Source organism: Capsicum annuum, chromosome 9, assembly GCF_002878395.1.
Source record: "Capsicum annuum cultivar UCD-10X-F1 chromosome 9, UCD10Xv1.1, whole genome shotgun sequence".
In the NCBI taxonomy this organism is placed as follows: Eukaryota; Viridiplantae; Streptophyta; class Magnoliopsida; order Solanales; family Solanaceae; genus Capsicum; species Capsicum annuum.
In genome coordinates this window covers 65,474,549-65,498,920 of record NC_061119.1, presented here as the reverse complement: position 1 = coordinate 65,498,920, position 24,372 = coordinate 65,474,549, and the positions used below count along the sequence as shown (strand labels likewise).

At 34.7% G+C, this 24,372-nt stretch overlaps 1 non-coding gene across 1 annotated transcript; it reads left to right on the top strand.

Moving 5' to 3' along the window:
- The first annotated feature begins 388 nt into the window (after window positions 1-388).
- On the top strand, window positions 389-494 carry LOC124887501. The gene has a single exon (XR_007045274.1). It is a non-coding gene; the product is annotated as a small nucleolar RNA R71 (small nucleolar RNA).
- The last annotated feature ends 23,878 nt before the right edge of the window (window positions 495-24,372 follow it).

Here is a 24,372-nt window from a genome sequence, read left to right as displayed (position 1 = left end):
CCCCTGGTTATGCAAGTAGTTAGTCTCTTCTTTGGTGTTTGATTCAGCTCTGTTACCGTGGGACCCCATAACTTTTACGTTTTCTACATTACCTGATAGCAAATATTTCATGAGAAGATCCATCTTGGTTTTCATATGAACCATATCCTGATCACGCTCCTCTTCTCTCCTACAATACTCTACTGATATTACACTAGACACACTATTGCTTTCTACCATAGAATCTCTGGTATGACAATCTCTACTTATTTTAGTCATTCTTTCTAACATGTCCATAGCCTCAGTAAAGGTGAGTTCCATAAAAGCTCGTTCTACAGCATTATCTACTATTGGCTTTGTAAATGAGTTCAAAGCTCTGTATAATGTTTCTATCAAGTGTTCATCAGTCATCTTATGGTTTGGGCATTGAGTCAACTTATTTTTAAACCTCTCCTAAGTCTCATGCAAAGCTTCATTAGCCAATTGTCTAAAGTTGCTAATTTCATATCTTAGCTATAACATTTTGGAGGCCAGAAAGAACCTTTCTAGGAAAGCTCCTTTCAATTACCTTTAGTTAATTATAGAATTAGGAGTCAGGTCATTTAACCATATAGTTGCCTCTCCAGACAGAGACAGTGGGAACAATCTCAAATGAATAGCATTTTGTCCCACTCTAGGACTATCAAACGACTTACAAATATTGATGAAATTCAGCAAATGTAGTTTTGGAGAATCACTAGGTAATCCACCAAAGAGTCCTTTAAAATTCAGTAGCTGGATCATAGTACTGGTGATATTAAATTTTAACCCAGGAGCTAGTGGTGGTATAATGATTTCCCCTGTAGATCTAGTTCCATCTAAATTGTCCTCATCATTGTCAATTTTAAACTGCAAAGTTTAATGGTCTAGTCTTCCTCTGAATGGATAATTTTGATTTACAAGTCCAACTACTCCCGTTGCACGCCTCCTATTAGCTGGGTCAATTAAATCATCATCTCCCAAGCCCTCTTCATCTAGATTAGGTACCCGACTAAGGTTATCTGTATTTTTTTGATTTAATTGAGCATTATCCAAAGCGAGTAATATTTTAGCTTCCTGTTGGTTAGCCATTCTTTCAATGAGATAAGGTTCAGGATTGAAGGGTAATAATGGTTTTGTTGAACTTTTAGTTCGTGGCATAAACAACAATGAGCCTGTAACGAACAAAGACAACAAATAAACATAAAATAAGAAAACTTGATTAACAGTCAATTAACACAAATAAACTCAATCAACAACCGTATTCCCCGGCAATGATGCCAAAATTTGATACGCCCAAATTACACCTCTCTTACGAGAGAATAAGCGGTCTCTGTCAAATATAGAACCCAACTAGGTTTGGGTCGAATCCCATAAGGAATATGGTGATAATTAAGTTGTATATAGATTAGTTGACTTTTAATCATTTATTTTCATAAAACCAAAAAGGGAAATTTAATTCAGTTCACAAATTAATGGTTTCAGTTTAACAAGATGAAATATGTGTAGCAGTATTCAAATTTAGAGAAATAGCAAGCTAGGCTTATCTCCAACTTGTAGTTTTCAATATTTTCTAACTATGGGCTTTACAAATTCATACATGCATCGTGCTTACAGACAAAACATATTGTATTTAATAAAATAATCCTAGTGTTTCTCAACTATCAAGGACTAATTCACTTTAGTTCTCTAGAATCAAAAGTGTTTATAGAAAAACAATACTAAATCGCCAAGTTGTTAATCCTGCTAAGGAATTAACACATGAAATAGGGGTTGGCTCTCTTTTTTGAACCTCAACCTTTCTATCAACAATTTGAGTTTTAAGGCACATCCTCTATGTTTGTAACCACGAGAATTCAAGATAAACGAAGAGAGTATGATATAAGCAGATCAATACATGATGAATTCAAAAACCCAAAGTAATAGATTGTATGCTACAAGGCTTCCATAACCCTAACTAATAAACTTAGCTACTCATTAATAAAACGGGAATCACAATAGAAATATTCATCATTCCAAAAAGTGAACACAACCTTGGTGAAGAAGATGAAGTTGTGTGTTTTTCCACTCAGTGCTAAGCCGCCACTCTCCAATCAAGAATAATACAGAATGAATTCTCATAAATTTTCAGCATCAAGTCTTTTTAACAATCTCTTCTCTCATAATTGCCTTCTAAGTCCCTAAACTAATTATAAATTAAAAATTAGTCTTGAACATAGTTTCTAGGCGCCATATTTGATCCAAACTACTACTCTCTCTTATGTGATATGCCATCCGCATTCCATAGTCCCATTATGTGTCCATCTACCTCATTAATACCTGAAATCTTGTAAATAACATCGGTTAGCTCAATCACATAGATGTAGAGTAAAAACATAATAAACTAGGCACTTTGTTCTCCAAACTTAGGCATATAAATATACCCAAGATAAATCTGCATATGACTTGTGTCGACTTTGGGATGCTTTTAGATGCCGTTAGATCACCTTAACCTTTTTCATAGCCCACTTCTTCTGATATCTTCATATGACCTGTGTCGACTTTAGGCTATTTCTATACGTCGTTGGATCACCTTAACATTTTCCATAACTTGATAGACAAGATCTGGATGGAATAAGGTATATGATCAACATGAACAACCCATATGTGGTACATCTGAACATGAACACTATGCAAGTGGGACATGATCAACATGGATTTCATTGCTGATTTGCCTCCTACATCTCGAAAGTTTGATTCCATATGGGTAACTTTATTTTGGCCAGATCTTGTTCATCAAGCTATGGAAAAGGTTAAGATGATCCAACGGTGTCTACAAGCAGCCCAAAGTTGACACAAGTCATATGTGGATATCAGAAGAAAGGGGCCTAGAGTTTGTTATTGGTGATTGGGTATTCCTGAAGGTGTAACCAATGAAAGGAGTAATGAGATTTGGTAAGAAAGGGAAACTACATCCACAGTATATCGGCCCATATTGGATTATTTGAAGGTTTGTGTAATGACCAAAAATCACCTCCCGAGATGTCACACGGTGCCTCAGACTACAAGTTGCCCCAAGTTAACCCTTTGAGCCTATCACTTCTCATAATAACTCATTCAAGAAGAAATATATAAAGCACTGGCACTGTCATATCAAATGAAATAAAATACATAGCTAATACTCGGTCCAAACAACCACAATACTGGAAATCTCAATGCAACCACAATCTGATAACTAGTCTAACAAAGCCTCTACTACTCTATGAACTCGAGAGCCATTAGGACAGGTCCCCAACTGACTCAAATTGAACTAAAAATAATAACGTAAACATTCAAATACTGAAATATCTAAAGATAGGCCCTCGAACCATAAGGACTCACCACTGGAAAAATATAGAAAAAGGTACTCAGGAATCATTGATGAGGCTGGGAATGAGCACCTGAACCTACATTATAAGACAATGTAGCACTTAGACATATATGTGGATCAACACTTGGGATTCTACTGAATATATGGGGGTGTATGTATTTACTTAAAACAGTATCAATGCTTTTTAATCAAATAATGTATGAAATAGGAATGACTCATGTGGCTTGAATAAGTCTAAAATATAAAGCTCATAAATCATATAGGATAAAGAATGTAACACAAATCTCTTGAGTCATTACATATTGGCTTTAAAATCTGTGATCTCCTCTTATTCTCATTACTCATAGGATGAAGGAGCCTTTAAACAATACTTTCAACTAATGCATATATTTCATGGAGAGTAAAACTTCTTTAATGCGCAAGAACTTATAACTCTTTTGAACTCAAAAACTTGGAACTCAGAATCATATGAATTTTGTTTAAAAACTGATGATTAACTCTTATTAGAAGATAAAACTACTTCCTTCTTTGGAAAATACTCTAAAGTAATTCGTTAACTTTAGAAAATATTTCATCTTAAAGCTTTAGGAAAAATATTTTATCTCAATGGAAAATAATTTATTTTAGGGAGGTTCTTATAAATGACATAAGCAATGCGGGCTACATGGAGTCCAACGTCTTTTCCTCCTAAGGAAGAAACCTCACATTTGGGAGGTGCGTCATACTCTTGCCAAGGAGTATGACCTCAACTCAGTGAACACTTATCTTGGCCTTAAGCCTAATTATCTCGGCCTCAATCCCAAAATCTCAAACCCACAGTGGCACATAGTTCTGAGGTAAGAAACCATAGTAACTTACCTAACTCGGTGCTAAATACTACTCACTTTAGTTTATCTTACTCATCTAATGAAAATTCACTTTCAAAATAATCTTATGGTTCATAAGTACCCAACAATCAAATTTGTAAGCTTATGTGGTAGAGTGGATTTCAAAACACTATGACCATTAGGTCAAAACATTTCTCAATAATCTTAAAATACATAAATCATGGGTGCTTATTGCACAATAGTTCATAATATTGCAAGTCTCAAGTAGGGCTTAATTACCCATAATTAAATCTCAAGTTAAAACTCATCATAATGCATAATAGATAGCATATAGATTTATAAATCATATAGAAATCTAGAATTTACAGCAATTTAGCTAATAATCTCAACATACTCATATACTTCAATATCTCAAACATTTGAACTATTAACTTCTCAAGGATTAAAATCATGGGGTATAGACCCAGCTGCAATTTCTCAAGAAAACATGTAAAAATCATGCCACTAGACTCTCAATTCATGGAAAATATCAAAAGCTTGCAACCAATAAAAATGGGTGAAAAACACCAATTCAATATTATGTAAAATCTCATAAATTGCAGAAAATTGTACTTTAAATATGCCTTTGGGTACAAGGGTGAAAGGATTACCCATGTTCAAAACCCCACATACCTTAGATTATGAAATTGGATGAACAAGCTTGATTCAAACTCTTCTTCTTACTCTTGAGAGAGGGTTCTTGCAACCCTTGAACTGGGGGAACTTAAATCTCAAATCAATTTGTAGATTCTATGGTGAGTTCTTGGATTTCTTGAAGAATGGTTTTAGATTTGATCTTGAGGGACAAACCCTAGCTCTCTTGTGTTTTAGATGATGAATGAAGTCATTTTATTCGCTTGGAATATATTTGGTTGATAAAAGAGTGGAAAATACTGAAACTCCTTTTTAAAAATGAGTTAAAAATACTAAACGGGGGCTGCGATGGTCCAAGCAACGGTCTGTCGCTAGTTTGACGGTCCGTTGGATCGCCCGTCGAACGTTGGTTAGAAAAAAAACACACTACCTCAATGTGATGGTCAAAGTGATGGTCCTTCGCAGTCTTGACGGTCCTTGGGATTATCCGTCGCATATTGGCTAGGATAAGACCACACTGCCTTAGTGGCAACGGTCTCAGCGACGGTCTATCGGACTCTTGACGGTTCGTCATCCTTGCTGTCGCACTTGGGCAAGAAAAGAGAGTTACTACCTTGGTTGTGACAGGCTGAGCGATGGCGCATCGTAGAATCGAAGATCCGTCAGATCGTCCGTCGTACCTAGGCAGTTCTAACAACTCTCAATAAAACGGCCATAACTTCTCACCCCGATGTCGGATTTGGACAAAATTGGTATCGTTGGAAAGCTAATTCAATTCTCTACACTATAGGAAGTCATTTTTAGGAAAACTTCAATAAGATTAAAACACTAATCTCTTGGGAAGTCTCTTATCAATCTTTTAGGGCTAGAATTACACTTTACTTGACATGCTCAAGGCTCAAACTACAAGGAAACTTTGCGGGGTCTTACAATATCTCCCCCTTGGAAACATTCATACTCAAATGTCGCTTGTTAGACTAGGAACACACAAAAACATAGTTCACATAGCTGAAGCAATTGCCTAATTGGGATCAAAAATTTTCTAAACTCTTGAATACCTCAAAAATTGCAAGAACTCATGCAAGAATAGATATATAGCTGAACTTTAGATTAGAAAGGATGAATTAAGGAAGAATAATACCTTCGAATTGATCTGAACTTGCAGAAAAGAGGTGCGAGTACTTGGCTCACATGTCTTATTCTGCCTCCCAAGTAGCGCCCTCAACTAACTGGTTCCGCCACAACACTTTGACCAAGGGAACCTCTTTGTTCCTCAGTCTATGGATATAAAAATATAGGATCTCAATGGGAATCTCATAGAATGAAAGACTGTTTTGAATATTAGCACTCTCTGAAGGATCTACCATAACGGAATCACGAATATGGTTCTTACACATAGAGACATAAAAAATAGGATAAACGGTTGTCAACTTTGCAGGAAACACAACCTCATAGGCTATTTTCCCATCACGACTCAAAATTCTATACGGGCCAACATAAGGGGACTAAGCTTTCCCTTTTTACGAAACCTCTTCACCCCTTTCATAGGGGGAATCTTCAAGTGCACCAAACCAGTCACTTCAAATTCAAGGTCTCTTCTTCTCACATCAGCATATGACTTGTGAAAAATCTAAGCTATTTGTAACCTCTCTCTAGTCAACTTAACTTTCTCTATAGATTCAAATACTACATCAGGCCCAATCACGGCAGCTTCACCCACTTCAAACCAACCTATGGGTGATCTATATCTTCTATCATACAAGGCCTCAAATGGTGCCATATCAATGATAGCATGGTACCTATTGTTATAGGCAAACTCTATTAATGGCAAATGCTTATCTTAACTTCCTTTGAAATCAAAAGCACACGCCCTCAACATGTCTTCTAGGGTCTGAATGGTCTTATCAGCCTGTCCATCTATCTGTGGATGAAAAGCAGAACTCAAAAGAACTTGGGTACCAAGACCCTGCTGAAACTCCCTATAAAACAAAGAAGTAAATTGAGTACCCCTATCCAAAATGATAGATGAGGGAACTCTGTGCAGCTTGACTAACTCTCAAATATACAATCTACCATAATCCTCAGCTGCATAAGATGTATGCATGGGCAAGAAGTGTATGAAATTAGTCAGCCTGTCTACAACAACCAAAATAGAAACATGATGACAATGCGAAAGGGGTAACTCGGTCACAAAGTCCATATTCACCACCTCCAACTTCCAAGTGGGTATACCAAACTCTTGTATCACACAACCAGGTCTTTGGTGATCTACCTATCATGTTGGCATATTGCACACTTTGCTTCAAACTAAGCTATATCCTTCTTCATACCATTCCACCAATAGATTTCCTGTAAGTCGTGGTACATCTTGGTAGTGTCGGGATGAATAGAATACCACGTGCCATGTGCTTCAGCCATAATCCTCTACCTCAAATAACCAACACATGGAATGCATAATCTACCCTGGAATCTCAATATACCATCTCCCCCTTGGAAGAAAATCTCTACCTTTTGGTCCTTAACTGCCTCCTTCAGCCTGACAAAACTAGGATCTCTATCTTGTTTCTCTTTCACTTTCGAAACTAAAGAGGATTCAGAAATACTTTGCACCAAAGTACTTCCCTCAGCTGAATCAAGCAACCTAACACCCAATCTAGCCAGATGATGCACATCATGAGCTAACTCTTTCTTACCTTTATCTACATGAGCAACACTACCCATAGATAATCTGCTAAGCACATCCGCCACTATATTATCCTTGCTTGAGTGATACAACACACTTATATCATAGTCTTTTAACAACTCTAACCACCTCCTCTGCATAAAATTCAACTCACTCTGAGTAAGCACATACTGCAGGCTCTTATAATCAGTAAACACATCAACATGAACACCATAAAGATAGTGTCTCCAAATTTTCAAAGCAAAGACCATATCAGCTAACTTAAGATCATGGGTTAGGTAATTCTTTTCATACGACTTCAACTTTCTAGAGGCATAGTATATAACCTTACCTTTTTTCATCAACACATAACACAAACCAACTCTAGAGGCATCACAATAAACCACAAAACCATCTATATCATCAGGCAAAGTCAACACAGGGTCTTAAGTAAGTCTAACCATCAACTCCTAAAAACTCTTCTAATAGGAATTTGACCACGGGAACTTAACATTCTTTTGGGTTAACCGGGTCATAAAAGATGTAAAAGAGGAGAAATCTTAAACAAAATGGTGGTAGTTTTGGTCCAAGATATGGTCCATCACAGACTCGACCGTCCGTTGGATTGTCCGTCGCACCTGGGCAATTTTGACAACTTTTAGTAAAAGGGCCATAACTTCTCACCCCGATGTCGGATTTGGACGAAATTGGTATCATTGGAAAGCTAATTCAATTCTCTACACCATAAGAGGTCATTTTCAGGAAAAATTCAATAATATTAAAAAACTAATAACTTGGGAAGTCTCTTCTTAATCTTTTAGGGCCAAAATTATACTTCACTAGACACACTTAAGGCTCAAACTACAAGGGAACTTTGCTGGTTCTTATAGTTTGGCCTAGTCACCTATGATTTAGATCTACCCCAAGATCTCACAACATTCCATCTAGTGTTTCACATCTCAATGCTTTAAAAGTGCATTAGGGATCTAACTCATATTACTCCTACCAAAGATGTACAAATTATAAAAGATCTCACTTATGAATAAATACCTATTGCAATTTTTGATCGACAAGTTAAGAATTTAAGGAATAAAGAAATAGCTTCTATAAAAGTACTTTGGAGAAACCAACAAGTAGAAGAGATCATATGGGAAGGAGAAGAAGTGATGAAATCTATGTACCCCTATTTATTCGGATACAAAGAAAGAGTCCAAGATGCTGAATTGGAACAATAACAAGTAAGTGTAATATATAAGTACTGTGTGATAATGGAATATTAACCTTAGGCTTGAACTTATTTAAGTTCAACAGTTATGCTAACATTCAAGAATGAATGTTCCTAAAGGGGAGGAGGAGGATGTAATACCTTGTATTTTGTATGTGCATGTTCTACTTATATGGAACTTGATATAGCCTTATGGTAGAGATAATGAATGAGATTTGTTATATTAGTACGGATGGAGTACATGGGGTTCTAAATATTTCCCATAATTTTTAATGCGATTCGACCAAGTTAACATCGATATAACTATTTAGATTGAAATCATTAGCCAGTATTGAGTCTAAAGTTTAAAGTGACCAAATGCATATAAGTTTTAAGTTAGATTAAAGGGATTAGGGGATGAAAAATGGATTAATTGGTTGTGGTGTTTGCTTGACTTAATTAAGTTAGTCGGGGAGTCACCTAGATAAGTTTCATGAGCTAAGTTAATGGACCAAGTCTATGGATCAAATTTGGGCCTTTATTAGTAGACTCATTTGGGCCCAAATTAAGTAAAAAGGGGAAGGAAATAGAGAAATGACCCAACACTCAAATTGGTGCATCACGTACTTTGATCTTTTTAGAAGCTTGAACTCCTTAAGTAGGTGCATCACCTACTTGGACCAATTTGACCAATTTTGAAGTTCAAAATGCAGCTAAATAGGTGGCCGAAATAGGGCCTTTATAAGGACAAGTTGCTGGTCATTTTTGTTTATTTCTAAGTCACAAAAAGGATTATATTTCATAAATTCTCTCTACTCTCTAAAACAACACGGAGAATTCCTATTTTTCTTTCTAATGTTCTTGATGAAAATCCAACCTTTGCAATCCAAAGTAAGCGAAAACACTGAAGGTTAAGCTTAGTTTTCCCAAGGAAGATTAGGAAGAAATTCTAGAAGTTTTAAATTATTAATATATGGCTTTGTTATTAAGAGACTTTTCTTTTCTTTTTTTTGGTTTAAAGTATGAAGAGAAATTTAAGTTCTTAAAGAGTTTAAGCTAAAAGTATAAATTGTATAAAATTAAGGTGAGGTGACTGCTCCATTTTGTCCTCCTTATATATTAATTTAGGAAAGAATTATGGATGTGTTGTTATTGAGAACTCAACGGATGATGAGTTCAATATTTGGTTGTTATGATAAAGGTAAATTTGGGTCTATTTTATGGACTGTTTTATGTGGGTATGTTGGGGGATACCAGGTTGATGTTGGGGAAAGGTATAATTAGTTTGTTTTAAAATATTGAAGAAGGGTAGGGTGGTACACCACTGAGCTAATTGTTGTATACATTTATTGCCTATTCTATTTTGTTTATTTAGAGGGTGTAATGAAGCCAAAGTTGTTTTGGGGGATCTTATAAGAATTTGCATGGTATGTGGATGTAATTGGAGGAGAAAAGGGTTAAAATAACACCCTTGATTGATAAATTAAGGGCCTACTTCCCGATTACTATTTTGGTGAAGTTAAGTAGCCCAAATATGTTGGTTGGTTGCTAATATTAATTTACCTTATATTTTATCATAGATAAGTAATCTAAAAGAAGGGAAGTCAAGTTGGGTTAGTTTCGGAGTTATACAACCTGATATGTAAGGCATACTCTATTTTGCACTCTTTTGCATGAAATTGGACACTTGTCCCATCAAGTAAGCTTCCAAAGGTATCCTAAAGCAAGTGATACATAATAGTAGTGTATGATATAACATGTAGCTAATGACCTTATTCCCACCCTATAACATGTTAAAACACCTCAATATATTCTTATTATTAAGCCTGTATGTCTATTTTCATAAAAAAATTTTAGGAGTTCTCTGTTTAGTCAAATAAGACCTATGTGTTATTTCCATCTCCTAAATATTTCATTTGTGTGCCAACAACTCTCTACCTTATTTTTGTTTCATTAAGTGCCCATTTACATGTCTCTTACTGGTAGATTATTGGTCTAAGGTACCATAATGTTATGCCCACCAAAGTAACAATCTCAAAGGCTAACTAAACTAAGTAACACAATTTGAATTGACTGGGTGGAAGCTCAGAGAAGTGAGCCTAGCATGGGTTGATTTTGATACGTTTATTATATGGGTGGCAGCTCAGGGGCGTAAGTCTAGCATGGGTCGACCCCAATGTTTATATATGCATGGAAGCTCAAGGGAATAAGGCTTGCATGGGCCAATCCTGATTTATCTATTTACCACTGATCAGTTGGTCATTTATATCGTATGGGTTTCAAAGATTATGAAGTAAGAAAGGTAAATGAATAAAAGAATTTAATGTACCTGACCCTATAAGTGTATATAAAGGTGGTCCACTAGCACTATTTGTGCACTTATATCTTATTTCCATTAAGCTCCTATATCATATGTGGTTACTTTCATCCTTATATATTCAGTAAATATTTTCGTATTGACGCCCCTTATGGGGGACCATTATTTCATGCTACAGGCATAGGTGTCTTAGCTAATACACCTTCTCAGTATGAGCTTAGGATATCCAGTGGCTATTTGTGAGCTCCAGGTTGATTGGAGGCTTTTCGAGTCTATTTTATATATTTTGGTATTGTACAGTAGTTAAGAATAAGGTGGGGGGTTTTCTTGACCTTAAATAAGTGTATATTTATCTTTTAGAGGCTTTTGTAGACCAGTGTAAATTTAATCATGATAGTGTCTTATCCCGTTGATATTATGGCCCCAACGACCAAGTCTGATATATATAGTTTTGGGCTTGTTGTTTATTTCTCATCATTGTATTATATCCAAGAATGACAAAACCTTTGGTTATTATAATTATATACATGAGAATTAAAAGGTTATGGATTGGTTCTCTCGGGCCTTCACGACTACGGATGTTTGTCTACCCTAGTAGGATTTGAGGCAAGAAAATTATAATTAGTTTAACCTCAACCCAATCTTGTGAAACTTGCTTTGAACATAAAGGAATGAACATTGAACTACTTTTGGAACAATTGCAAGATATAAAAGTCTATTGAAACATAATGGTTTTAAATTAAAACTCAACGGTCATGGATTTCCCCATATGATGATTGGAGCTTTTATGGTTGTGGATTCCCTTACTTATAATAATTGAAATGGTATAATGTTATTACCTTGCAAGTGTAGGTTGTATGACAATACAAACAGTGTGTGACTTAATGGATAATCATGGTTCAATTAATGGAAATGTGTACATGTTTTAATTGTGCTTAAAGAAGGTTATGTATCTAAGCCATGAAAGTAGAGGTCTCGATGGAAGGATACTGGAAACTCACTTTTGCCGACGTGAGGGTTGGTCTTGATGAATGTGTGCTTGTGTCACACTATACATATATTTGTATCATGGATGGTAAAGGGTCACAGATTCTTTGACCTCTATGATATCTCTAATTTGTGAGGCTAACATGCACTGGGACCTATCCAGCAAAAGTGGCTAGACCCATATAGCCCGTGGGTGTTTTTACGATGATTAAGCTACACAGCCCTGGCTAATGTTTTAAATCTCATGCTAAACCTTGTTCATAATCTCAAACTCTCAGATATATGTATATATATATATTATGTCTGCATGTATGTGAACATGTACATTGAGTTTGGACTTGCTTTTGAATTGGCATTATTTTATCACTATCTAAGTTACATGCTAGTACTCACCCCACTAACTGTCTCTGAATGTTGTATCCCCACATGATACAGGAATCAAAGACACTTCTGCTTTTTCTTTACAGTGATAGGTGATTCTTTGATCATTCATTAGTCAACTTTAAGTGAGAAGTCTCCCTCTTCTAAAAGTCCTGTCACTTTTTGGTTTAGTCTATTTCCTATACTGTTTCTTTGGTTTCTTTTTGGTCATATTTTAGCTATGGTCGTGGGCATTTCCCAACATAGGTGGTCTTTGGTTATTAGAGGCTTTGTGGATTACTATGGACTGGGATGGTTGCTGAAATGCTTTTGTTCCTTACTGATTTAGTTGAGTTACCTATCTTGTTTTATTTTTGGCATTCACTTGCTGCTAACTGTATTGTGTTCTGTTGACTAGAAAGTAAGGGGTGGTCTTCGGTGCTTGGCAGACTTAAGATACCCGTCACATTGCCCTGGTTTGGGTCGTGATAATACTGTATTGAATAAAGAATAACAATTCGGGGTCTTCCAGTGACTCTACAAGAGATGGAGGATTATGCCTTTTGTGTAAATTCTTGTGAACTTGAAGAAATACCTTTTAAAGAGTGCCCCTTCACTTGGTGGAATGGAAAAGCAAGAAGTGATTGTACTTTGAAAGATTATACAAAATCTTATCTAATGCATATTTTTAAAATTGGTTTTCTAGATTAGAGGTGGAACAGTACACTTACCTCTTACTGGGTTAGATCAGGCTCCTCTTTTTCTTATAATGAAAAAAGGGTCACAACAATTGTTAAACATTTTAAATTCCTAGAAATTTGGGATCACTTTTAAAGAAGTAGTAAGACAACATTAGAGGACGGAGAAAGAAAGAAACAGTTTTTGGATCTTCAAACATAAGATGAAAAATATGAAAAAAAAACTTTGAGTAAATGAAATAGAAATAGGTATGGTGACATTTTTCAGTAGCTAGATATCAAAGAAGAGATTATGTAGATTAAAGAGAAGATTTTTGAAGAACATCCAACTTAAAAAATAGTAAGTGTTTTACAATAGGCTCAAGTAGAGGTTAAAAGGTATCTTCACCTAGAAGAACAATTCTAAAGATAGAAAGCTGGAATAACCTAGTTTTTTGAAGGGGTATATAAATACAAGATTTTTTCATAGTCTTGTAAAAGAAAGAAAAAAGAGATTACAACTTAAAGTTACATCAAAAACTAATCTCTAAAAATCAGTCAGGGCTAGTTATGGGAGGGAGCATTATTGAGAATGTTCTCTTAACCCAGCAGATGGTATCTGATATCAGGATGAGAGGCAACTAACTAATGAGTTCATGAAATTGGATATGTCTACGGCATATGATAGGGCGTCTTAGTTGTACTTCATTAAGGTGATGAGGAAAATAGGTTTTGCAGAAACCTTCATAGATAAGATTTGGAGGTTAGTCGCTAATAATTGGTACTCTATCATCATTAACGGTCAGTCACAAGGGTTTTTTCATTCAACTAAAGGCTTTAAAAAAGGTAATTCCCTTTCACCTGCTATATTTATTCTAACATTCGAATGTTGTCAAGGTCCCTAAATACCCTATTTGAAGATGGATGGATAAAGGTTATGGGTTGCCTAAATAGAGTAGGAACCTAAATCATCTTGCATATATAGATGATAAAATAATCTCTACCTCTATAGATAAATCATCAATGTGTTTAGTGATGAAGGTTATCAAATAGTATCAGGAAAGACCTGAGCCGCTTAAAAATAAAAGTAAAATTTCTTTTTACATGCATAAAAAAGTGGCAGTCTCTTCAATGATTGAAGTGAAAGGCATAATTAGTTTTACTCAGGGACAGTTTTCTTTTCAATATTTAGGGTGTCCAATAACCCATGCTAGGAAAATAAAAGAGTACTATAATGCTCTCATCAAGAAGGTGAAAAATAAGCTTCAAAACTGGATAGGTAAATTGCTTTATTTGGGGGCAAAAGTTTTTTAATCGCTAGTGTACTGCAGAGCATACCTTTGTATTTATTATTAGTTGTGTTGCCTCCTAAGTTCATTATATATGAACTTGATAAGATTTTTTGTGGATTGTTATGGAGCACTAAAGTGTAAGGTAAAAATAAGCATAGGTTTGCATAGGAAAAGATGTGTCTCCCAAGAGAAGAGGGAGGTGTGGGATTCAGAAGCCTCATTGACATATCTAAGGCCATGTTTTCTAAACTATGGGGGATTGTTAGAACCATTAGGTCTTTGTGGACTGACTATATATGGAATAAGTAATATAAGAAACTTATCCCAATAGTAATGTAGTGGAAAGGTGGTTTTCAAGTATGGAAGAAAATTTTAGAGACAAGGGATGAAATTGAACAGGAAATCCGATGGGAACCAATTATGGGTTAATCTAATATATGGTTTGATTATTGGCCAAGGATTCTTCTATCAATGAAGAAGAAGGTAGTATTGATAAGTCAATGACACGATACAGCTGCGATAGATATAAGCTAAAGAGAGAGTTACCCTCTGACATTTCTCAGTACATTAAGGATAATATAATATCAGTCAGAATGCATCACCATAGGACTTTCCCTGGTGGATGCCAATAACAAATGGGAATTATACAATATCTGATGCTTATCAGTTGTTTAGACATAGGAAGGAAATAAAGGGTCAGTGGGAGAACATATGAAGTAAAGGGGTAGTAGACAAGTTGAATTTATTTCTATAGAGGTTATGGAAATTTAAAGTTCCTATAGATGAAATCTTGCAAAGATATTGTATCAATTTGGTTTCTAGATGTAGGTGTTGTGTACCACCATATCTAGAAATGTTTCACCACTTATTTATTTCCAGCAATTTTCTTCTAAGGTATAGAACTACTATGTCGTGAGTGTAGGGGTCGAAGGGATATTTATATAATGTCACCAAGCTATGTCAAAATGGTGGAGTACAAATTTTGAAGACATAATTAAGCCTATTGCTCAAGCTATTCCATGTTTGTTATGTTGGCTACTATAGAGAAGGAGAAATAATATAAATCATGGAGGTTACATATCAATGCATAGGGACATTTATGAGATTGATGAAAATTTACACCATCTGACCCTTGTAGATATCCATGGTTAAAGGAAGTTCCTAATAGGTGGCCTCTCTTGGCTAAATTTTTGTAGAATTATAGGATGAAAGTAAAAATAGGTGTGATCAAATAGAGTAATGAAACACCTTTGGTTTTGAACCTTGGAAATTTCCTGAGCTTTGATATCATTGTCCTATTAATGACTCACCATATAAGTCGTATGGTGTTGGTATAGGTCAGGTGACCCAAATCATTAGGAGTCCAGTAGATAGTGGTTGGGTTGTGGTTACGACTTGGTGGTACGGGTTGTAAGGGTGGTGATAGGTCATTAGGACGATCCTTTATAAAATCAAAAATTTAGTAACTTGACTTGGCTATGAGTATGAGTGACTCACTATGAGTCATGAGTATAGGGTACTAGTGGTATAGTTGAATCGTATGTTGTCCAGTGTCAATCCTTTGGATTCTATCTTGGGTTTATAGTAGAATTATTCAAAGAATAATATGTTACGAAGTTTATTAGCAAAGTGGAAATGGAGAAAAATCCCTAAGAACTATGCCATCCTAAAGGTGAAACCAATGAGGCAAGAAGCCGTGGCGGGGAGTAACCAGAGTAGAGGCATTGTTTAAGGAAAAAAGTATCCAAATTACCATGCTAATAGTGACCGAAGAACATGTTATTTAAAAATAATCTAGTATATAGTAATCTAAGATGACCATATTTTGTTATGTACATGGTTGAAGGGAATATTTTGAAAAATAGCAAAGTTATGAAAATGAATAATTATTTATCTAATGTGATGGTAGATAGATTTAAAATACTTATTTTGTATGCACTTAAAGATATAAAAGTAGTAGATATAAGAAAAATCATATTAGAAAAAGTATTTGGTAAATATTACATGACTAGAGTAAATTATATACCATACCTACCTAACTACTCTTACAAATACTTACCATGATAAATTAAATAGAATTTTTAGAAAAAGATATGAGAAACATACAGTTACTAGAAAAACAGATGAAAATAAATATAGACAAATACATGGAAAATAAAGATATAAAATATATAGAATTTCTTAATAAAAATATGCAAGAACTACTAAGGCTAAAACAAACAACTACAAAATATTATTTTAAAAGATAGATCATCTAGATTATCTTAAAGTCTTAATCTTATATATACTTAAAGATATAGAAATTATAGATATTAAGAGAATAATATTAGAAAAAGTAATAGACTATGAAATTGAAACCATAAATTGGATAGAACAGTTATACCAAGAAATTTACCCAGAAGGATATTATTCAGATTAAGAGATGTTAGAATATATTAGAAAAACTAGAGAAAATAAAGATAATCTAAATAAAGAAATTAATTATAAAAACCGAATTAGAAAAGTAATGTAGAATCTAAAAGAAAAATTAATATGGATAGAAAAAACCTTAGAAAATTTAGAAAAAAGTACATGTGATAGTTTATATAATTTAAAAAACTCACTACGAGAAGAACAACACAAGATAATAAATAACATTGAAAATCTAGAATTAGATATACATTACAGTACAGTTAGAATAAATTATTATACAGAAATTTGCAACTCTGCAATTACTACAGGATAAAATAATAAACCAAACAAATTAATGAATACATCTTACGAAAAGAGTAAATCATTAAAAGATATTGAAACAAAATTTAAGAAATATCCACGCACAAAGAAAAATAGATTCATTAGATATATAATAAATCTATTTCATAAGTTAGTTATCCGCCTATATCCGCACCCCCTACAAATAGTATCAGAGCCCAGTAATTTAAAAAGTAAAACAGTGAGATATAGAAATATTAACAAATACAAAAAATTTAGAAATCAATGAAAAACAAGAAGTAATTAATGAGGAAAACTTAGAAAGTACCAACACAAAAATAAATACTCTTGATAAAAAAAAAAGATGAAAATATAATACCCAAAACAGCAGAAATAAGAAAACCTGCATATTATAAGAATAAGTTTAAAAAGTATAATGAATATGACAAATTGGACACCAAAACAAATAGTAAATAAAAATTATATCTTTTTAGACCTAGACTGTGTAATAGATACAAAAAAAAAACAATACAATTATGGATAGGATATATGACAAAACAATTATTAGATAATAATATAAACATAACAGATGCACCAGAATATATAGAAAGAACACTAATAGGATCAGTAAAACTATGGTTTTCAAATTTAACTGAAAATAGCAAGAAAGTATTAAGAACTAATAAACCTATAGAAGGAACATCATCAACAACAACTAAACTAACACCTATAGAATTATTAAAAAAATATGAAACAGATATAAAAGATGAATTTGGTTGTATGACAACAATAGAAGAAGAACAAGATGAAGAAAAAGATACAAATAGCAATTTAATGTTAAAATTAGCAATATGTAATATGTGTTATATAGATGAATATACTTGCGCATTTAAAGAATATTATTATAAAGGAGCATATAGTATAGAAGAAAGTAAAGAGATAAGAAAATTATATTTTAATAAATTACCCGAACCATTTAGTTTAAAGATAATAAAAAGTTGGGAAGAAGCAAAAATAGTAGATATGTTAGGAGCAAGAATAAAATTTTTACAACAATGGTATAGAAACTTATGTGAAAAATATAGAGAAGAATTAAAAATGGAAAAAACATTAATAAAGAATTTAGCATGTTGCAAAAATAAAATAGCACCCCAATTTGGATGTGAAGAAAGATATTATAAGAAAAGAAAAAGACATAAGAAATATAAGAAATATAAAAAATCAAAATATAAATATAAGAAACCGAGAAAAAGATATTATATAAAAAATTATAAATACAAAAGACCATATAGAAAGAAGAAGTCTATAAAAGAATGTACTTGTTATAATTGTGGAAAGATACGCCATTTAGCTAGAGATTGTAAATTACCTAAAAATTCAAAAAATAAACAAATATCAGAAATAAAAATAGATAATATAGAATATATGCAGATAGATTATATAGATTATGAATTAGAAAGTGAGGATAGTATATATGAAATTTCAGAAAACGAAACAGATTGATTGGGTTGGTATATCAATTCTGGATGCAATTTATTGGGTTGGTACAACAACGCAGGATAAGCCTCAGATTTGAGAAGGCAGGGGGAACACAATCTTTGTTTTCACCTACACTAATTATAATCGAGTTTACTATATTAAACCCCTCATTTACTTTTCTTGTTTTGCCCGTTGACTACAACTGCTGAGATCTGCAAACCACATGTTCCCTTTGGATTTAACATCAACCTCTAATGGTTTACTATATTTTGACAACAGCTATTTCATCACCTAATAGGAGGTGTTTTTTGGATGTCAATAAAAAATTTGGCATTGTTGTTGGGGAACACGATGTTGAGTTGTAATCAAAAGTTTTTGCAGTTTTTGGGTTTTTTCTTTTTTTTCTTATTCATAGTTGGGCATATATTTGTGTATGCCTAGCACGGGTTGAGGCGATCCCTTACTCCCAGTGAATTTGAATTCAGAGAAGATCCTAAAAACACCTAGTAAGATATTTGAGAAGAAAAGAGATGAACCTCCTGAATGGGTTCGTGATGATCTACCCCCCTCCTCTTGAAGGAGTAAAAGATATAGCTCATCGATAAACCAATCAACTTTTCGATCAAGCAGAGAACGAGAGGAGGGAAACTGAAGAAGATTAGCATATAGCTAGGGTGGTAGAGCTAGTTGAGCAGACACTAGTAGCAAACTGCTGACAACACTTGAAGGAAACCAGAACATAGCTAGAGGTGCCCGTGTTCAAGTTATGCCATCGTATCAGTATGTGCAACCATGTATAAATGATAAAGAACACTTAGGATAGATTGAGATGATAGAGACTGGAGCATAGTTCCTCCTGTTTTCCCCCTAGGAATTAATTTCGACATCATGAATGCAATGATCCAAATTCTAAATCTGAAGGTGTGTTTGCAAGTCTGCTTACAGATAATGCAAATTTTCACATGGAAAATTTCCCTAGGTTCTGTAGTTTGTATAGTAAACCAGGGGTGAAGCAAGAAATACTTAGATTGAGGTTGTTCCTCTTCTCACTTACAAGAGAAGTATCTTTATGATTAGTGGAACTGCCAAGAGGCTTTATCACTATATGGAACAAGTTGTGCAAGCAATTCTTGTATAGGTTCGTTCCTCTATCTAGGATGTTCTAGCTCAAGGAAAAGATCTATAACTTTAGGTAGCTGCAGTCAGAGTCTATGTATGAGGCTTAGTTTAGGTTCAAGAAAAAGATAAGCATGGTTCCCAATTATTAGTTGTCAGGGATGAGCTCATTAGGGATATTCTATAGAGCCCTGGCCATTAGCTCTAGAGACATGACAAACACCATTTCTAGAAGAAATTTTATGAGACTACACTAGGAGGCATCTCCGGAGATGTTAGATCGGATTTGACTTAATAACCAAGGGTATCAAATGTGAGAGGCTTAGAGGGGATTTGGTACATATACTAATGGAGCCTCTTGCAACCAGGGATCAGTTGATGATATATTAGTACAAGATATTGCATTACTAAGGACTGATTTTGGGGGTACCAGCAAACTATCTAGCAGAAACAAATTTTGAGAAAGTTAATGTAGCAACAACATAGGGGTCATCTTCTAAAGAATACAAGTCAGAATATGAAGGGGAAGCAAATTGTCTGGATGGTCAGATGGTGGGTTTTCCAGCCCAAGGGAAAGGGTATCAAGGTTGAAACTACTATGACAGATATAGATATCATAGCAGAGAGTGAGATGGTGACTGAAGGAAGAAGAATGACTACAGAGAGAAGGGAGATAGATATATTCCATCTGGTAGATGATATGCAGAATCCATAATGGGTCAGAAAAATCAAGAGATCAGCCTTAAGGAGATTATGGCTGACATTTCGATTGACCCACAAGTTTGAGTCATATACACTACCATCAAGAAGTTAAAACACCTTTTTGGGTAGATGTCAGGAGTTCTGAACCAGAGACTGCCAGGTACCCTTTTGAGTAACACGATGCAAAATCATAAAAATGATGGTCACGTACTTTCTATTACCATAAGGATTGGTATCACTACTATGGATCCCCCACGACCTACTGCAGAAGATATTGATAATGAGACACTTGCTATTAAGTCTGAGAAGGTAACAATTGATGAAGGTATAGCTGCTGAAGATAAAGGTATGGGTTCCATCACTAATTCAGAAATCAAACAGATTTTGAGACTAGCCCCACTTTTTCCTCAATAATTGAGGCAAAAGAAAGAGGAAGGTAAGTTCAAACAATTCTTTAATATGCTGAAAAAATTGAGCTTGAACATACCTCTCCAATAGGCATTAGAGCATATGCCTGGATACGCCAGGTTCATGAAATAGTTAGTCATAAGAAAGAAATAAGTGGCATTTAAGGGTGTTGATTGTGTTCACTATTGCAGTGCCATCACAACTATGTCCTTGACCCAGAAAAAGGGTGATCCCTGAGCATTCACTATATCGTGCACTATTAGGTCATCCTAATTTGCCCGAGCCTTGTGTTATTTTGGATCCAGCATTAATTTGATGCCACTATCTGTATTCAAGTAATTAAGATTAAAGCCTCTAAAATTGACTTTAATGCAGCTGTAGATGATTGAATACACATTGAAAAAGCCTGTGGGAATCACGTTTGATATGACCGTGAGGGTGGATAACTTTATTTTTCTGGCTGATTTTGTCATACTGGACTGTGAGGTTGACACCGAAATGTCCATTATATTGGAAAGACTATTTATGGCTACAGGCAGAGCTATGGTTAACATATTCAGAGTCATCAGTAAGGAGGCGACATTTAATATCCAAAAGTCAATGAAACAAACAAACAACATGAGGGTAGTGTCCATGATTAATTATATTGGTAACCCTGGAGGATACTCCTATGGGTATCTTGATGAATTTTAAGTAATTAAGATACCCGTGTCGTGCCGCGACGTTAAATAAAGCGCTGAGTGAGAGGAAACTCACTATTTTAGTGTTCATGTTTTTATTGTTTTTACCTTTTTGTAGGATTTTAGCTTTTGGACCTTACCCGAAATACGACAAAAATTACTACATTCATCAATTTCCAGGTAAGGGGACTATATGACCCCCTATCATAATCATAAGTCCCACACGATAAGTTGAATAATAAGTCAAAAGGTTGAAATTTAGAGGATGAAAAATGGTAAGTTACAGACTCTGGCATTTAATTTTACTTTTGGGACCTAAAACTTAGGTTGTGAGACAATAAGTATCTGGAAAATTATCAAAATGCCGAGTTCGGGTTATAGAAAAGTGGGCCAAAAATTTTGGCCTGGCACTTGTACCCAACATCTACAGGCTGCGGGTGGTACCTGCACCACTGCCTAGTCGCAGGTGTGGAGCGTAGGTTGATGTCGCAGCTAGGTCACTTTATGGTATGTTTTGAGGCTATTTTATGGTATGCAAGGTCACTTCGTGATATGCAAGTTTCTGAGGCTATTTTGTTAGATATTATCTATTTTGGGTATGTTTTGCAAGAAATCATGTTTTGAATGATAAGTAGGTGAAAAAGATTTTTTAGCCACTTTTTGGAGCAATTATGGATATTGGGGATGTTTTCCAGCTTGTTCGTGATCAAAGCATGTTCGAGAAGTGAAAAAAAGCTGAAAAGATGACTCCAAACACCTACAAAGGTAACCTATGGACTGCATGTAGGACCTATAAATCGTGGATGGACAGAACAAGTGCCAGAGGTCGAAAACCCGAGAGCTAGGCTGCCGGATTTGGACCTATGGTCTGCAGCTACGCCATATTCATAATGCAAGTGTAAATAGTGATCTAGAAGAACCTCACACTTTTCCTACTTCATTATTCTGCCAGGTTCCCTCAACCCTAGCTAAGGGAATCATCCCCTCATAGTTGCAAAACAATCCATGAAATTCAATATAAAAAACATAGAAGTAATCTTACAATAATGAAGATTAAAACCCAAAATCTCAAATCAATTGATCAACCAAAAACTAAGAATAAGAAGATTCCAAGATCAAAAGTCAATCGTAGAATCAAATATATGTTTTTGAATGGTAAGAGTGCGTAAACTTACATAAAATTGGCTGAAAACTATAAAAGAGTATTTATATATTACATAAAACCCCTAAAAATCTAAACCAAAATAAACTGGGAAACTTTGGATCAACCATCGTAGGTGGTTCTTACTTCATGGTGACCCATCGTATGTAGCAGAAATTCCTACCATCTTCAGTTTCTCTGAAATTGAAGTTCAGAAACCTATACTGGTACCTTCGGCACTGTAGGTGGTACCTACGGGTCTTAGGTGACACCTTCGTAGGTAGAAGTCTAAATTATTCAACTTCTGTTTCTCTAAAGTCTGACATTCTAACACCTACCAGGCTATCAACTCCAGGTAAGTGCTACCTATGCTACATAGGTAGCCTCGTATATGGGCTTTTCTATAGATTTTGACTCATTTTCTCCATGTTAATCTCCAAAAGCTACTTTTCTACAAAACACAACACAAAATACATCATATCTACCCAAACAAGCCTAAGTACTTGCATATTTCTTGTTTTAAGCACTGATAGTGCCATGAAATCATGGAACGTCAACACCTTTAACTTAGAACATTTTCATGCCTTCAAGAAAAAAAAACACAAAGAAACATAACAATGACGCTTAACCAAGACAAACCTAAGATACCTGTGGCAGTCAATCTCAAATTCATCTATTTTAACTTTTCAAAACCAACTGTGTGAATCAATGCAGCCCAACAATGTGACCCAGTGGAATCAAGCTATGTCCTTACATTAGCAACACATAATCAGGCATATATACAACTTACACTACCCGTGCAGACAAGCAGTTATCAATAAAATCTATGTAGCCTCACAATAAAGATGTCCCACCCACTTAATAGAATTATGCATGTTAATGCAGGGATGACCACGAGACACTCACACTCACAAAGAAGTTTCACAATCTATATAGAATACCATAGGCCTTCCCTTATTTTCTTTACCTTAGCTTTCAGAAAATCAGGTTTGGATCACTATAGGACTATACTTGGCTTGTAATGTAGCCTTAGGGCTGGTATGGTACCTTTTCAAATTTAGTGAGTAAACCTCCTCAGTACTACAATTATGTTATAGGTCCACTTATAAACCAATTTTCTTTTTTTTCCATCCTTATTTCTCCCTTTTTATTCTCATATTTGTCATTAAAGTTGGGTGCCGGTTTCTTATATCCTTTTTTTTATTTTTCTTTTTCTATTTTTTTCTCTTTTTTTTTTCTACCACACCCAGCCCTACTGTCTTCTTTCTCCTAGTTACACCCTTCTTCATACCCACTTCAAATCATTCACCCCGATGATACCCACCCAAAACTTTGGCAATTTTCCTGAGTTAAGAGGTACAATGTCCACGGACGACTAGGGCCAAAACAGGTTCATTTTTACTAAAATGGAGAGGTAACAGGTGAAACAAAAAAAATAATCTATATAGGCTCAAAATAAGGATCAAGGGATACGTATTCATATTTGGAAGGTTATTTAGGATAAAAGTGCATTGATTTCAAGAATGACCTATGATCATTTCCTAAGCGATGATCCTACAACCTGGGCAAGACTAATCGAGCAAGTTCTGGATTTAACACATAATGGGAACAAAGTAGTCATCTCAGACACACATGGAACAGGATTATATCACAAACTACTACTTATACGGTTCATGAAAATACTAGCTATGATTATTATATCCCTAATTCTAATGCCATAGAGAGATTCACAGTGGTCACATATATATATCCACCTCACACAGTTCAATATATATTTTTTGAAGGGGTATCATTTTTTTCTAAAACTATTTAAGCACAGTCAAAATGCATCATAACTGCCTTAGGTGCTT